The 17,113-nt window shown below is 51.0% G+C and overlaps 1 pseudogene; it reads left to right on the plus strand.

Moving 5' to 3' along the window:
- LOC131096410 (zinc finger protein 208-like) overlaps positions 1–17,113 on the plus strand; it is a 1,316,393-nt pseudogene that overhangs the window by 1,064,418 nt on the left and 234,862 nt on the right.

The raw sequence follows: 17,113 nt of genomic DNA on the forward strand, positions 1-17,113 counted from the left end.
TCATCCCCACCCCATCGAAAATCAGTCTGCAAGTCTGTTTGATATCAAAGGAAAGCATATCATCGCCTCCAAAAACGCTGTCAATGAGTGTGGAAACCATGGCAGAATTAATCCCCCTGTCTGCAACCGCTTTAACACTTGCCTGCATGTCTTTCGGGTTTACCGGGGAGTAGGTTCTTTGATTTCCGCCTGCCCCCCCCACACGGACCGGGAACACCAGTGTGGCAGATGGAGCCCACTCCGCGCAAGCCATTTTTATTTTCCGCCAGTCTGTAAGCGGGGTTTGATCTTTCTCTGATATCCCCTTAACCCATACAGAAGCGCTGCAGCTAGTGGTCTTGTATGCTGCTGCTCCCTTTTTGTTACAGCCCAAGTCGGTGTCGGAATCCTCCAACCACCTTTCGAGCCCGTCCCTGCTCGAGTCAGAGTCCGAGCCGGAAGTCGACTGGCCGGACATTTCCGGGCTGCTCAGCCATTTTCTCGGGCTCCAACCCCGCCCCTTCTTGTAGGGGGTCGGGCCGTTCCCTCCCCCTGGGCTGCCCCCACCTCCAGCTGGGGGAGGTCCTTGCCCTATAAGGACCTAATTTAAATTGAGCGCTTTGATTGGTCTTAGGCTCCTTCTCGGGGGCCGCCCCTCCTCCCCACTCACCCACCCACGCTTGCGCTGTTCATCGAGCCTTCTGCATTTCCACTCCCCGTGTATTCATTCCAGCCCTACAGAGGTCACGCCCTTCGGCGCCATTTTCAAACGCATATGGCGGGGGTGCATTTTTATCAACCGCTTCGGGGTCTGATATTATAGCACCATTCTGCGTCTCTTCTTCTAGCCCCTGCCAAAACGTCCGCGCGCTGCCCCCCCGCCAATGGTGAGTTTGTTCGCTGAGGGGGTACCGGAGTTCGCACGTCCACGCGCCTGACCGGGTCAAAGTCCTCTGCGGTTTGCGCTACCTCCCGCTGCGGCGTGGCTAATAAACAAGTTTATGTGGCTTTCCAGGTTTCTTGCTCTTGCTGAGCTTTTTGCAGAGCCTGGATAATTCTGCCCCACGATTTGAGGGCTTTCCCTGAGCCTGAGGACATGGTTTCCTCGGCCAGAGCCTTCGTGCAATTATCCCAAATCTCCGGATGGAGAATTTCTACCAGGCTTTCTATAGCCCCAAGTTTAATCAGTCTCGGCACTGTGAGACATAAATGCTTAAGCTTACACTCGATACCCCACTGCATGTGGATCTGACTTATGACCTTCGCGATAGCGTCCATGCTCCTCGGTGGTCCGGGGGCATCTCTCCCGCTGCGCTAGGCCAGCTGTGCAGTGGCCAGTCCCTCGTCCAGGAGATCCCGAACCCCGGGCGGTGATTGTGTCCTGGGTTTTTGGCACCAGATGTTGCCTTCTCAAGGTGTGGTGACCTGGTTCTTAGTCCGGCATGGTGGCCCAAACCCCAGGGTCACTCAGTCCATATGCTCCTGACACCAACACGGTGGACAGCAAATGGTGTTTATTGAGGGGTCACAAGGGTTTTTATAGCTTGGGCAGTCAGTGTCATTTCCTTCTGCTCACGTCCGGCTGGGTGCGGCCAGGTACGGAGCAAAGGTCTGACTGCAGGGGGGGGGGGATGTCCTGACTGACCGTACAGCCCGATTTCTTCCGCACGCAGGTCCCTAACTGTTCACAGCATCCACACTGGAAAGAGGGCCTACGAGTGTCTCCACTGTGGGAAGACGTTTCACACCAGCTCAAATCTCCTCTGGCACCAGCGGATTCACACAGACGAGAGGCCCTCCCAATGCCCCAGCTGCAGGAAGGGATTCAGAGACAACTCCACCCTTGTAACCCACTGGCGCATCCACACTGGGGAGAGGCCCTACGAGTGTCCCCAGTGTGGGAAGAGCTTCACCCACAGCTCTCACTTGACCAAACACCAACAGAGGCACTGGTAAGGGAAGCCCTGGAAATGCTCCAATTGCAGGAAGAGCTTCATGTACCACTCCAGCTTCATCCCCCATGGGAGGATCCACGTTGGGCAGAGCCCTGCTGACCCACATTCAGTGATCTGTGCTGGGAGGACACCTGGCTGGTTATCCTTTTGGTTTGGTCCCATTTCCTCTTGATTTTTCTTTATCACTGAAAAAAACCTGGAATAGGACTAAAAAGAAAGAAATTTATCAAAGATGTCTAAAGTTCCATCAGTTAACAGATACTTGAGCAGCAATTTATCATTTTGGGACATATTCTGGAAGATTTGTGGGTTCTTGGGGGATTTCAGGAAGTGTTCTCCCTATCTTTGCACTCCAAAAGTCAAGATGGATTGATCTGTCACCTCAAAATGACTCAGTCGCACTGAAAACACCTCAATCTTAACCTCAATGGGCTCAATCCCATTATAAATTGCCTTGTTCCCACCTCAAAAAAACTCAGTCCCATGCTAAAATTACTCAATTCCACAGCCTCCAGGCTGAGATGGGATTGGATACAGACTGGGAGAAGTGGCACCCAAATTTGAGGGTGTGGGATCGGGATTGTGGGGGGGTGGGTGTGTGGGATGTATTTTGATAGTAAATAAAATTTTCAGAACTATTAGTTTCTGTCCCATTCATTTTCCATCAGTTCCAGGTCTGTTTTTCAGAGTGTCACCTTCTCAGCTGATTGTGTTTGTGTTCTCCTTTCTCTCCTGCCTCTCTTTGCCTGCTCTGTTTCAATCTCAGTGTCTCCCTTGAGCCAGGGCAGCTCCCACCAAAGACCCTGCCCTGATTTAATTCCTTATCCATGAGCTTCAACAGCCATGGGTGAAGTTATGAAGGCTGGCAGTGAAATGTCACTGTAAGATCTTGCTCCACTTGGCCATTGGCTCCTTCTTAAGAGCTTTGCCTTTGAGGGCAGGAACATCTTTTCCTGTCTGGGAACTGGAATTCCAGCCCCTGGGAGTGGGTGCCATGGATCCCAGAGGGGCATTCCCGAGGCTCCCAGGGTGCTGCTCCTGCTGTGCCTCCCAAGGAGCTATGCAGGGCCAGGGCACAAGGTCCAGCAGCTCTGTTGCTTCTGCAGTGCCACAAGGGCCCCTGGTTCCATGAGTTTCTGTACTGTCAACAGCAGTTCCTTGGTTCCCATGATGCCCTGCTGTGTCACCATGGATATTTGGTGCCATGAAGTTCTTCAGTGTCACATGGCCTCCCTCGCTCCATGAGCTTCCGCAGTGTCACAGTGGCTTCCTTGGATGGGCAATGTCACCATGCAGCCCTGCTGGGTCACCATGGACTCTTTGGGTCCATGAAGTTCTGGGGGTGTCTCCATTGTCTCCTTGGATCCAGTGTCACAATGGACCACTGGATCCACGTGGCCCTGCTGTGTCACCATGGCCCCTTGGTTCCATGGCAACTCAGTGTCACAATTGGCTCCTTGCTTCCATGTCACTTCCTCAGTGTCAAAACGGCACCTTCATTCCATGAGGAACACAAAAGTTTCATAGAAACATTGAGCAAATCCTGCCTAGTACAGCTGGAAACATCTGTTTGCATTCAAGAGAGATGTTAAAGGTGGAGGATGGCACCAGCAGCTTCCATCTGCAACAGAGATCCAGGGAAAGGACAGGGAAAGAGAATTCAGCTGGGAGACTCAGAGAATTCTGCTTCCAGAGATCATTTCTGCTCACACTGTCCCTTGGAGAAAGGTGACACCATTCCAGGCAGCTTGGCCTGAGCAGGTGGTTCCTGAGTGGAGTTTGTTGTTTAGGAAACCTGCTCAGGCTTTTCCATGCTTTCCTTCCCAACAGGAAAACTTCTCCTGGGCCTGTGTGCAGGCAGAGCCCTGAGGACAGCAGGTGGGACATGGCCCAGTGGGCTGGACATGGAGCTGCAGAGCTCAGGGGACAAGGTTCTGCTGCAGGGCGCAGGGATGCCAGTGCCAGGTGGGCCATGTCAGACATGGTGAGGCTGGGGTGAGGAGCAGCTTGTCCAAACAGGGTCAGCCCTCAAGGGGCTCATTCTTCTCTGTGCCCAGACTTCCTAAGGAGACATTCAGCATTAGGATCACCTGGAGAATACTTCTATCAGCTCTTCCCTGATCTGGAAAATAAAAAATACTCACTTGAATAAATAAAAAAAGTATGAGGTGCATTCTGAAATCTTTCTCCTTAACAGAACTCCAAACAGCTGCCAAAGCCCTGGATGGATGGATGGATGGATGGATGGATGGATGGATGGATGGATGGAAGGAAGGAAGGAAGGAAGGAAGGAAGGAAGGAAGGAAGGAAGGAAGGAAGGAAGGAAGGAAGGAAGGAAGGAAGGAAGGAAGGAAGGAAGGAAAAGAGCTCCTGAGGGCTTTCTCTATTTTGATGATCCCCACAGTGGATTTGGGGCTGAGTCCAGGACCCTTAGGCACTGAGAGAAGGATGAAGAAGCTGCTCAAGAATTCAGAAGCAAAACTCCAAGTGCCTTGGAGCATGGCTGGGCCCCACTGAGGGCAGGGAGTGCCAAAGGTTCCCCAAGGACTGATGAGAGCAGATCCTTGAGGCCAGGATTGCAGGTAGCCAAAGGCTCTGAGCAGGGAACTGCAATGCTGAGCAAGACCTGGGCTGGCTGGGGAAAGCAGAAAGGCCAAGCCCTGAGCCCAGCCTGGGCCAGCAGGGCCTGTCCCTCACGAGTGGCTCGGGGCTGTTTGTGGGCCAGGGGGATGTGAGGGACAGCAAGGACAAATGTCATAAACCTGTGTGACACTGCAGATCCCTATGGAACCAAGGGGCCAGTGGGACACTGTGAGGCCTCATGGAAACAAGAGGCCATTGTCAGCCTGCAGGGCTGGAACACCCCAGAACACTGAAATGCGGGGGATAACCAAAGCTTCCTTTCCTTGAGTTTGGTGCACAGGAGAAACACCAACCAAATATTCTTAGCATGGGCAGATGCAAAGAACATTCTTGGTAGGAAGGGACCCACGAGGACCATCAAGTCCAGCTCTTAAGTGAATGGCCCACACAGGGATTACACCCACAGCCTCGGTGATACCAGGACCATGCTCTAATCAACTGAGCTAAGAGGTCAAAATGACACCAAATTTTACTGGCAAAATATGGACAGTCAAGGAAATTTGGCAAAGGGTTTAACCTAAAAACCTTTAACCCTTAAGATGCTTAGTTACCCAAAAATGTTCCAGGTAAGTAGGATTAGAAGGAGAAGAAATAGAGAACATCAGAAAGACAGAAGATCTATAGAAAGAAACTCACATAGGTACCAACTGCTTGGGCTCCAGCGTCACCAATGGAAGAACCCCTGGAGAAGGCAGGATCCAGACCATGGGCTGGTCTTGTGCTCTGGCTTTTAACACCCTGGCCTTCATGGACCTGCCCCTGGGGTGGGACTTCCAGTTGCTTGTCCAATCAGAGTCAGGCTAGGCACCAGCTGTTACTGTGTGATTGATTGACAGCTCAGCCAATCAGAGTGGGGTTGGCACAGCATCTGCTGTGTGATTGACAGCTCTGCCAGGCCAGGACAAGGGGCGGGGCTCTGTCCCACCACGAACCAAAGCCTGACCCGGCCCTGGCCACACACAGGTATTCCAAACATCCCAAGGTATCTCGGGACATCGATCTCATCCAGCCTATGACAGCGACCCGAGTGACAATATAGAACCTCATGGAGCCATGAGTCACTTGTGACAATGCGGGTCTAAGGACACTATGGAACCTTATGGAATCAAGGAGATCATTGTGCAACTCAGGGGCCCAATGGGCGCAAGGGTCAGTAATCAAATGCTGGGGTCCATAGAAACAAGGAGCTGTTGTGACACAGCGGGGCCGCATGGAGCCAAGGGAACCCTGTGACTCTGTTGGGGCTTGTGAAACCAAGAAGCCATTGTGACACTGCAAGACTTCGTGGAATCAAGGAGACTGTTGTGACAGTGTGGGGAACCATTTAAAAAAAGGGAACATGGAACAGGTTTGCCTGATTTGGCCTCCTGGGGACTGTGTGACAGGTCCCACTGAATTTGACATGCCAAGGGCCACTTCCCATTTGACCGTGAAGCACTGGGGCTCTGTGCTTTCCTTCCTGTGGAAAAGGACTCTCTTTCTTGTCTAGGCTCACATGGCCAAAATTAGGATTCTACCTCTAAAATTCCCTATATTCAAGGGTTACTCTCCAAAAACTCTACCAATACAGTCAAGTCTTGCCAGCCTTGGCCTCTGGTGACTGCCTCTCATCTGACCCTGCACCACTGGGGCTCACTTGTTTCCTTCCTATTGAGACCATTGTGACACTGCAGCGTGTTGTGGAGCCAAAGGGCATTGCTACCATGTAGGAACCTGTGGAACCAAGGGGCCACTGTGACACTGTGGGGTCTTGAGGAGCCATGGAGACCATTGTGACACTCGGGAGCCTTGTGAAATGCAGGGCATCATAGTGACCCTGCAGAGTACCATGGATGCAATGAACCATTGTGACACTGTGGGGCCTCATGGAACCAAGGACATCATTGTGGGTCTGGTGGGCTTCATGGTCCCAAGGGGCCAGTGTGAAGCAGCGGGGCTTTGTGGAACCAAAGGGCCGTTGTGATCCTGCAGGGCACCGTGGATCGATGGAGAGCATTGCAAGGCCCCGTGGAATCACAGAGACCATTGTGACACTGTGGGGCCCCATGGAACCAAAGGGCCATTGCGATCCTGCAGGGGCTCATGGAAGGAAGGGGCCATTGTGACACTATAGGAACTTGTGGAACCAAGAGGATCATTGTTGCACTACTGAGCCCCAATAGAACCAAGGGGCCATGGTGATAAAGAGGGGCTTCATGGCACCCAAAGACCATTAGGACACTGTGGGGCCTTGTGGAACCATATATACCATTAAGATCCTTAAGGACTTGTGTAACCAAGGGACCATTATGACACCTGAGGGCACCATGGAAGCAAGGAGCCATTGTGACACTGCAGAGCCCTCTGGAAGCAAGGGAACATGAAATAGGTATGACTGCCTTGGTCTCCCAGGGGTCACCTGAGAGGTCTTGCTGACCTTGGAATGTGGAAGGCCACTCCCATCTGCCACTGAAACACCAGGGCTCTGGGCTTTCCTTTTTATGGAAAAGAACTGTCCATTTTTTCCAGGCGTCCATGGTCAAAATTTGGATTCCACCTCCAAATTTCTGTGTATGCAAGGATTGGTGCCAGACAAAAGGTGCCAGGACAGACAGGTCTGGCTGGTCTTTAACTCCTTAGTGCCAGCATTCACCTATTTTCCGAATACTGGAATGGGCTCTGTGCTTTTCTTTGTATTGAAAAAATCATCCTTCTCCAGGTACAAATGTCTGAAATTAGGATTCCATATTCATAATTTTGAATATCCAAGGGCTGCTCCAAGCAAAACTGCCAGGACAGACAGGTCAGGCTTGCCTTGGCCTCTGGTGGTTGCTGTTCATCAGCTGCTGAAACATGGGGGCTCCATGGCTTTCTTCCTATGGAGACCAATGTGACATTTGGGAGCCTCGTGAAATGAAGGAGCCATTGGAACACTGCAAAGCACCATGGATCCAAGGGACCATTGTGACACTGTGGAGCCTTGTGGAACCATGACATCATTGTGGCTCTGTTGGGCTGCATGGTCCCAAGGGGCCAGTGCAAATCAGCAATGTGGGAGTTAGCCCGGCTGTAACTCAGAGTCAGCCAGATTTTACCCCAAAAGAACTGGACGTGAGTTTCAAGTCCTAGGAATCATTCTTTTACCTTAGAGTGAGCTTGAGAAATCCCCCATAAGCCTTTAGTGTTGTTATGCTAAGTTGTCCAAGTTCTACTCCCCTATTGGTTTATTGGTTACTTATTTCTTCTATATGATTATTGTTCTAGTTTTCTAGCCCCAAGTTGTTGCTGCTTCCCCTTTGTCTCAGGTTTTAGGATCCTGCCCCTTGTAGTGTGCTGGATTTCTCCATGTTTATTATTTTTCACCCTGTTATTAAAGTTCCTTTTAAACAACTCTGTTGATCCTGCTCATTTTCATTTTCGCCACACTTACCCTGAACTCAGGGAGCCAGAGATGTTTGTCACAGCCACCCTCATTCGGACATTTGGTGCCCAAACAGGGACCATGACATTCAGGGATCCCTGTGTCAGTCACGTCAGCTGGGGTTAGCTGATGGATAGGCCAGTGATCCCGGGAATTTTAGATTGTGCCGGGCCTGGTGGATTCATTGCTGCTTCAAGGGACCTTGCCCAGGATCGTCAGGGGCAACGATGGTTTCACCTGCATAGGATTGCAGGTGGGTTTGGGGAAATGCAAGATATTTATTGCCCATTTTGCCATTGTGTTTTTACAGTATGCACCCATGTCCCATAATTAATTTGAGGTGTTGCGGTGGCTCTTCTCCATAAGGCAAAGAAAGAAAAATGGTCAGCCATATGTCCACAGTAGAAAGGAGTGTATATGGATGCTTTAATTCTCACTGGTCATGATGAAATATTTTCAAAGAACGAATAAAAATCAATGACGAGGCGGATCATTAAAAAATTTCCAGACACCTCTGGTGTCGAAATCCATACCACTGAATTTTGAGACTAAGTGGAAGTTAAATTGTACAACCTTTTGATCAAAAGGGACTCCATAGCATCCCACATACTCCCCATCATCCACACCACCCTTGAGACACTTCACCAGCCAGCAGTGTGTTGAAAACTGAATCCATTGGTCACTCCTAACTCGGGACCTCGCCCCAAACCTGCCTTTATCAGACCTTCTACGATGGTCCAAGATGGCGATGGCCATGCTCTCTTGGAGTATCATGCCCTGGAGAGTTAAGATGGAAGGAGCCTGAACGTGGCTCGAGAGCCCGATCATCCTCCCTCCATCCTGGCTCCTCCATTTCCTGCTACCACAACCTTCTCTTCTGCCCTGAACGAACCTCCAGACTCCACCCCCACAACTGTGGGTCACACCCCCATGGTCAATCATTCCACCTCCACCCTGGGCCATGCCTCCAGAATGCCAGTCCAGTTGTTTTCCATCCTAAATCAAGGCCCTTCCTCCCCAACACCTGACAAAATGACAGTGCCCTTTGCCTCACCCTCCGGCAACAATATGACCCCATGGTCAAAGATACTAAGCCCAACTGTCACACTATTTCTAATCCAAATGTTTCTCCTCCAAGTTATTCTTCCTCCTTAGAAAACAGTTTGGATTCCCCAGAGCCACCTCACCCCTTTAACCCCAGAAGATCCCTGGGAAATGATCTGGAAATAAGCAGTTAAGGAAGGAGACTGGCAAACAGTCTCAAAACCCCTCATTGCCCCCCGTATGTTATGAAAGAAGGGGTCAGAATCCCAGGTATCAGCCATTGGTTTGAGGGGAAATCAAGGATCTGTGTAGGGCAGCTAAAGACCATAGGAGGGACTTCCCTTGTTTTAATGGCCTAATGAGGCCCATGTTTACAGCACATGTCTTAACTCCCTATGATTTAAAATATATTATGACCATGTTGGTGTCACCTACAGAATACAGAATACTGTGAAAAGGGGGATGGAAGTGTTTACTAAATCAATTAATAGCGACTATGCTAATGAGGCAAGAGCGAAATCAACCATCTAGCTGGAGAAGGACAACACAGCCTACCAGATGACCAAGCAGCAGGTATCCCTAGAGAAGTATTGGATGATATCAAAGAGATGGCTTTGCAAGCTTTAATCCAGGTATTGGATGGTAGCATCCCCAGTGTGGACTACCTTGGGTGGCTGCAGCTAAAGCTTTAGGACAATTAGACCATCTTGGGTGCCTGTCAAGTAAGCAAACCAATGCTACCTCCCTCACACTGAGTGGCCTGCTCTCAGACATAGAGACCATCAGACAGGCCACCTTGCAAAACAGCGATAGAGTTTTTACTCTGGGCACATGGGCATGGCTGTGTAGACTCCGAGGGTATTTGTTGCATGAACCTCTCCATCCACAGTGAGTCAATCCACAAGAGCATTCAGGCACTTGAAGGATTCAAGAAGCTTCAAGTGGAAAAAAAAGACTGGTTCAATAAACTCTTCCAGTTCAAGGGACTAAAGGGTTGGATGATGTCTAGCTAAAACAGGACTATTAATTCTCTTAGTGGTTGTTGTTGTATTGTTAATTTTCCCATGATTGTTTGAATGCTTTTAGAAAGTCTTACAAAATTCTTTCAGTTCCATCTTTGTTGTAAAACAGAAAGGGGAAAGATACCCAACACAGGCTCCTCATGGACTCCTTGGAGTAGAGAATTGGAGGCCAGGACGGCACAAAAACCTCTCAGAGACTCAGTGAGGACAGGAAAATCCTTAAAAGTACCTAAAAGTATTCTTAAATCCATTAAGTACCTTAAAAACCTTGAGTATCTCAAAGCATTAATGAGCCCTGCTAAGTTTCAGGACAAAGTTCTCAAGGGACTCGTTAAAGCAGATAATTGGGGCCATGATTGCACAAACCTCTCACAGAGTCTGTATCAAAAGGGAAACAACAAGTACTTTGAAAAAACTGAAGTACCCTGAAGCATTAATGAGCCCCACTGAGTGTTGTTACTGACAAAGTCTCTCCAGGGACTAATTACAGCAGTAATTGGAGGCCATGATTGCACAAACCTCCCAGAGACTCCAAGGCAAAAGCCAAACCCGAAGTCCTTTGAAAAACCTGCAGAGAGTCTCCTGGCACAGAGGCAGCTCCTGGCAAGGACAGCGCTGCAGACAGACAGCTCTGGCCAGGAGCAGCTCCTGTGCATAGCCCAGCAGGGCTGGGGCACTGCCTGCAGCCACCCTGGGCACAGCACAGGGGCACACAGGGGTTAAACTCAGCCTGGGCTGGGAGCACAGAGCAGAGCTACCTCAGGGCTCACTAGAGCAGAAATCATCCCAGGTTTGAAACAGTCATTCCCTGGCTGTGGGAAGAGAAGCTGCCATTCCTGCCAGGATCTCCTGGAGCTGGCACATCCCACAGCTTTGAGGACCTTTCAGGAGGACTCTCAGAGCTGCTCCAGGGCAGGGCTGTGGCCCTAGGGCAGGGCTGGCTTTCCCTGCTGCCCCAGCCCAGGCACAGCCCAAGGCAGCTCCTGTTGCCAGGCTCTGCTGCAGGGCTGAGCAGCCGGGGCTGCAGCCAGGGGTGCCCAGGGCTGTCGTGCAGAGCAGGGTCCTGCAGCCCAGGGCGCTGTGCTGGGGCAGGGACTCTGCTGCCTGCCAGGGACAGCTCTCAGCCGGCCCGGGGAGCTGCTCCCGGCACGGTGGGGAAGCTGTGGGGAGAAGGAGCCACCCTGAGCAGGGCAGGGGCTGCTGCTGAGAGGGGCTCGGTGGGGCAGGGCTGCTCCCAGCTCCAGACCTGCCTGGGCACAGCTCCGGAGGACACTTCTCAAAGAAGGTAAGCCAGGGATTGCTGGAAAGGTCAGGAGCTTTCCTGAGAGTGTTTTCAATTTCCTACTTGGAGAAAGATGGAAATGTTGGGGTGGTGACACAAAGTTTTTTGTATTTTTTACATTTTTATATATTCATAGCTCTCTAAATTACTATTATATAGTCACAATTCTATAATCCTTACTTAACTCTACTAAACTCTTAACTGTATTAAACCACTATTATATTCTTATATAGCTTTATCCTGAATTGAATCTAGTATGTTTCCTTACCTTTCTCTTAATAACCTGACTGTCTAAATATATGCCTAAAATGCTGTATAGTCCTATTACTTTATATAGTCCTGAAATACTATATAGTCTTCTAGGAACTGGACATATAGGAGCATTTTGGGTTTTGAGAATGAGCAGAATATGAGCAGTCATTATAAAAAGTGAAGGCAAAGAAGCCTTTGGACCTACTCCAATGGGATGACCCAGGGGTGCGTAACTAGGGAAACTGAATCTCCTTTTGGATGCTCCTGTTAAATATCCTAATTATCAACCTAAATAAATTGTTGAAATCAGGAGGTGGGTGTGCTCTTTCCCACTGGGACACCTGGAAGCTTCCAATGAGTGTCTGGCTTTTAATTTACTTTACTGTTCTAACACTGCTGCAAGGGTTTTTTTGTTCTCTTTGGATTATAGACAACAGGGGGATGAGAGAAGCAGAACAGGAATTGTAATCCCAGAATCACAGAACATTCTGAGTTGAAAGGGACACAGAGGATCATCAAAGGAATGTTTGAACATTTACACAGACTCCAGAACTGTGACTTAAGCTGGTCAGTATCTCTGCTGGGAGCCTCCCAAAGGCCCTCAGCCACTCCTCAGCCCTGGACAGCAGCAGCATCACCTCTGCAGGGCCCATCAGGGCTCTCCTGAGCTGCCCTTGCCCAGCTGCACACAGAGCCTGCCCCAGCCAGGGCCCTGCACACAGGCAGGTTTCTGTAGGGCCCTGGCCAGGGCACACAGGCTGGAATGGACTCTGTGAGCACTGGCAGGGACAAGGCTCCTCTCAGGATGGAATGTCCAGGCCCAGGGAGATGCTCAGGGAAGGAGAGGGGGCTGAAGAGAGCAGAGCTGGGGGCAGGATGAGGGCACGGTTGGTGCGTGGGAGGTACCAGGCACAGGTGGGCATGGGAACATTGTCCTGAGTGCCCGGCTGTCTCTGCCCTGCCCTCTCAGGCACAGCACCACAACATCTTCTCTTGTTTCTGCCCTGCCCTGATATTGTCACTGTTATCTGCTGCTCTCAGGGAGGCTCTGGCATTTGCAGCAGCTGAGTCAGGCACTGCCCTTGTCATTCCTGCCAGGCAGGGGTGTGGCCATGGGAATGGGGTGTCCAAGCTTCCCTGGCACCTGTGGGGCTGTGGGCAAAGCAGTCCATGGGAAAGGGGAATGAGCTGAGCCCCCTCCCTGAGATCCCATCATGGGCACAGCCGGGTATCTCCTTGCTTAGCCCTTCCAAGCTCTGAGCTGCCCTCCTGGGTGCAAATCTGTGCCAGAGCCTCTGGGAGCTCCCTGAATGTCCCACGGGGAAGGGCAGAGCTGCCACAGCTGAGGAAATGCTGCTGGGTTTGCCAAGGGAGCCGTGAGTGTCCTTGGCACAAGGGGGTGCTGAGACCTTGCCCAGAGACCTTGAGAGAGAGTGAGAAATTCAGGGATCCCTCTGCTCTGGGCAGGGTCTGGTTTATCCCAGGCTGACCCAGGAGTGTGATTGTGCTCTGATTGCAGCCTAAGGTGCAAAGCCAGGGTAGTTGGGAACAAGCCCATCCAGTCCCTCACCTTCCTTTAGCCACAGGGAATACTTTCCCTCTCACATCTCTAAGTGGGAAACTCTGAGTGCAGCCGAAATGCTGGGGATTTCTGACCTCAGAGAGACAGGAATGATGTGTGGGGAGGAAAACAATTCCTAAAACAAACTCCTGCCCTCTATTTCCTTTAGAAATGGGAGTGCAGACACTGCCAAGCCTTTCTGCATTAGGAGTGGTTCCTCTGACAAATCCTGAATATCCAGCCTTGTCCCTCTGCCCTATGGTCACAAACCCAGGGCAGTGGGGCAGGGATGGCTCCTTGAGGGCCCCCATGCACAGGCCTGGCTGCTCCTGGCAAACTCAGCCTGCACAACTGGAGCTCAGGCAGGGACCCTGGTTAAGGTTTTCCCAGAGAAGGAACAAGGGTGGGTGAGTCCCAGCAAGACAGTCTGCAGGGAATGGCCCAGGTTTGGCTCAAAGCAGCTTCTCCTGACTTGTCACTGTCCTTTCTCCATGAACAGGTCCCCAGCAGCCTCAGCAAATGTCCAACAGCAGCTCCATCAGGCACTTCCTCCTGCTGGCATTGGCAGACACGCGGCAGCTGCAGCTCCTGCACTTCTGCCTCTTGCTGGGCATCTCCCTGGCTGCCCTCCTGGGCAACGGCCTCATCATCAGCGCCGTAGCCTGCGGCCGCCACCTACACACACCCATGTTCTTCTTCCTGCTCAACCTGGCCCTCAGCAACCTGTAGAAGTCCATCCGAAAATCCTTCATTTTTTGCCTCACAATTGTCATGAGTAAAGACTACTGAAGAGTTAAAACTGCTGAGCCGGTTGGGAAAGAAAGTCTCCTGCTTATCTAGTGTGTTCACAAGTGATGCTTGCAGAACACGCCATGCTGTACTCGAAGGGGGCATGCTGCCCTTTTCTGGACAATTGAACTGGACTTTCTTCCAAACTCCTGAGCTGGCTGGACTGAGCTCTGGGGTGGCTCACCCCCGCTCCATGAGAAGACCCCTCTTGCCTGTCTTCAACCACCGTGACAGACTAACAGAGATGCGAATCCCCTCATCAAGGAACCAAGAACCCCTCTGGCACCCTATTGACACCCCCATGGCACCCCCATGGCACCCCCATGGCACCCCCATGGCAACCTCCTTCCAGAGACCGGGACTGTACTCCCTCCCAACTCAGGGAGGGGGAAAACTTAACGTACCTGTGAGCATTCGGCCATGAAAACAATGGACTTCTCCCCTCCATGGAAACCTAATTTCAGTTACCTTCCCCCAACCAAGAACAGTATATATATTGGGGTTCGGCCCAACTGTCCTTTGAGATCTCCCCAAGATGTGTACCAGCGAGTTTTGCTGGCGGGACCCCGAAGACATCACGTTTTGGTAGCTATACCCCATTCCCTGACCTTCTTTCCTCCCTTTTTCCTTGTCTTACCCTTCTCTTCCCCGGATCCCTTAACCAAACGCATATTTAGCTGTGGTTATAATCAATAAATTGCACCTTGTTGATTTGTTACTGCAAAACCCCTGTGCCTTGTGTTGGTTATTTCTGCACCCAAAAATCATTCGTCACCCGTTCATTTCGGGCGGACCTTCACACTTGCCCACTCAAAACCCCAATTTTGCTGGTCCTGACCCTCCCCTAACCCCAAATTTGGGGTTCCTGATGCTCCCAAACCCCAGTTTTGTGGTCCCTGAACAACTCAGACACCAATTTTGGGGTCCCCACCCCTTAATTTTTAGATTCCCCCTTCAGGGGATTTTGGGTGATTTTTGAGGGGATTTTGGAGGATTCTCTGGGACTTGGGAGGATTTTGAAGGGTTTTCAAGAAATTTTTTGTGTCTCTTGGGGGTTGTGAGGAGATTTTGGGGCATTTTGAGGAGAATTTGGGGTCCCTGAAGCATTTTTTGAGGATTTTGGGTTCCTGAGGGAATTTTGAAACAATTTGAAGGATTTTGAGGGGATTTTGTGTTCCTAATGGGATTTTGGGAAATTTTGAGGGGTTTTGAGGATGTTTTGGGGTCCATGAGGGGATTTTTGAAGAATTTTGGGTTCCTGAGGGGATTTGGGGGGATTTTGAGGCAATTTTGGGTTCCTGAGGAGATTTTTTGAGATTTCGAAGTGTTTGGGGGGATTTTGAAGGATTTGGGGGGATTTTAAGGAGATTTTGGGGGTCTTGAGGGATTTGGGGACATTTTAAAGGAATTTGGGGTCCCTGAGGGATTTTAGCAGTTTTCAAGGGATTTTTGGGGTCCCTAATGTAATTTAGAGGAGATTTTGGTGTATTTTGTGGTGATTTTGATGGATTTTTGGGGTCCCTGAGGGATTTTGGAAGATTTCTGAGGGGATTTTGGGATCTTGGGGAGATTTTGGGTTCCCTGAGGGATTTTGGGGGGACTTGGGTGATTCTGGGAGGATTTTGTGTTCCTAAGGTGATTTGGGGGGATTTTGAAGAAATTTTGAGGGATTTTGGTTGATTTTGAGGAGACTTTGGGGTTCTTGATGGGATTTTTGGGGTTTCTGAGTGGATTATGGGAAATTTTGGGGGATTTTGGGGCATTTTTTGGAGATTTTGGCTATTTTTGAAGAGTTTTGTGTCCCCTCAGGCCGGGCCAATCCCGGGCACAGCTGTCGGCCATTTTGGCCGTGGGGGCGGAGACAGAAGTACTGGTGAGTGGGCGGGGCCTGACATGGGGCACGGGGCCTGGAGACCATTCAGGGACCCCAAAATCAGCCCAGGACCCCCCAAAATTCCCCCAAAATCACCCCAGGACCCCCAAAAATCAGCCCCGGCCCCCCCAAAAATCCCCCAAATCCCCCAACCCCTCCCCCTCCGCAGGTGTCAGTCAAGGCCCTGTGCAAGGCCATGGAGGCGGAGATCCAGAGGCCGTGGCCCCACAGGTAAGCCACACCCCTTCCTCCTTAACCCCTAATTAACCCCTCAATTAATCAATTAATTAATGAACTGCAGAGCTGCCAATCACCCCAGGAAGGCTCAGGAGGCTCCAGATTGGTCGGAACAGGCTGAGGTGGGCGTGGCTAGCTGCGGAAGGGGGCGTGGCTCTGCTCAGGCCACGCCCTCTGCTCTGTCACGTGGCGCCCCCTACAGGCTGTACTGATTGACCACAGCCCAGAGGCGGTGCTTTGGGTGCTGGAGGTCCTGGCCAATAAGAGCAAAAGGTGGGGGGCACCTGAAGGAGTGGGTGGGGCTTAAAGGGGAGGGAGTGACCAAAAGAATCGGAGGGGCTTAAACGGGGTGGGTGTGGATTAAAGAGATGGGTGGGGCTTAAAGTGTGGGTGTGGCCTAAGTAGGTGGGTGGGGCTTTAATATGTGAGGGGGTTTAAAAGGTGGGTGGGGCTTAAAGGGGTGGGTGGGGCTTAAAAGGGTCAGTGGGGCTTAAATTGTGAGTGGAGCTTAAAGGGATGGGGTGGTCTTAAAAGGGTTGGGTGTGGCATAAGTGGGTGCAGCTTAAAGGGTGGGTGTGGCTTAAAGTGGTGGATGTGGCTTAAAGGGAATAGGTGTGGCTTTAAGAAGTGGGTGAGGCTTAAAAGAATGGGTGGAGCTTAGGGTGGTGGGTGGGGCTTAAAGGAATGGGTGGGTCGTAAAGAGGTGGGTGGGGGCTTTAAAAGGTGGATGTGGCTTAAAGGGATGGGTGCAGCTTAATGAGAATAGGTGTGGCTTAATAGGGTGGGTGTGGCTTAAATATGTGGGTGGCGCTTAAAGGGGTGGGTGGTGCTTAAAGGGATGGGTGGTCTTAAGGGGATGGGTTGGGGCTTAAATGGTGGGTGGGGCTTAAAGGAATAGTCAGGGCTTAAAGGGGTGGGTGGGGTCAAAATGAATGGGTGTGGCTTAAAGATGCACGTGGGGTTTAAAGAGGTGGGTGGGGCTTAAAGAGATTAGGCACATTAAATGTTGGGATGTGCTTAAACAGAGGGGTGTGGCTTAAATGGGTAGGTGTGGCTTAAAGGGATAGGTGGGGCAT

The sequence above is a fragment of the Melospiza georgiana genome, unplaced genomic scaffold, assembly GCF_028018845.1.
Source record: "Melospiza georgiana isolate bMelGeo1 unplaced genomic scaffold, bMelGeo1.pri scaffold_29, whole genome shotgun sequence".
NCBI classification, from domain to species: domain Eukaryota; kingdom Metazoa; phylum Chordata; class Aves; order Passeriformes; family Passerellidae; genus Melospiza; species Melospiza georgiana.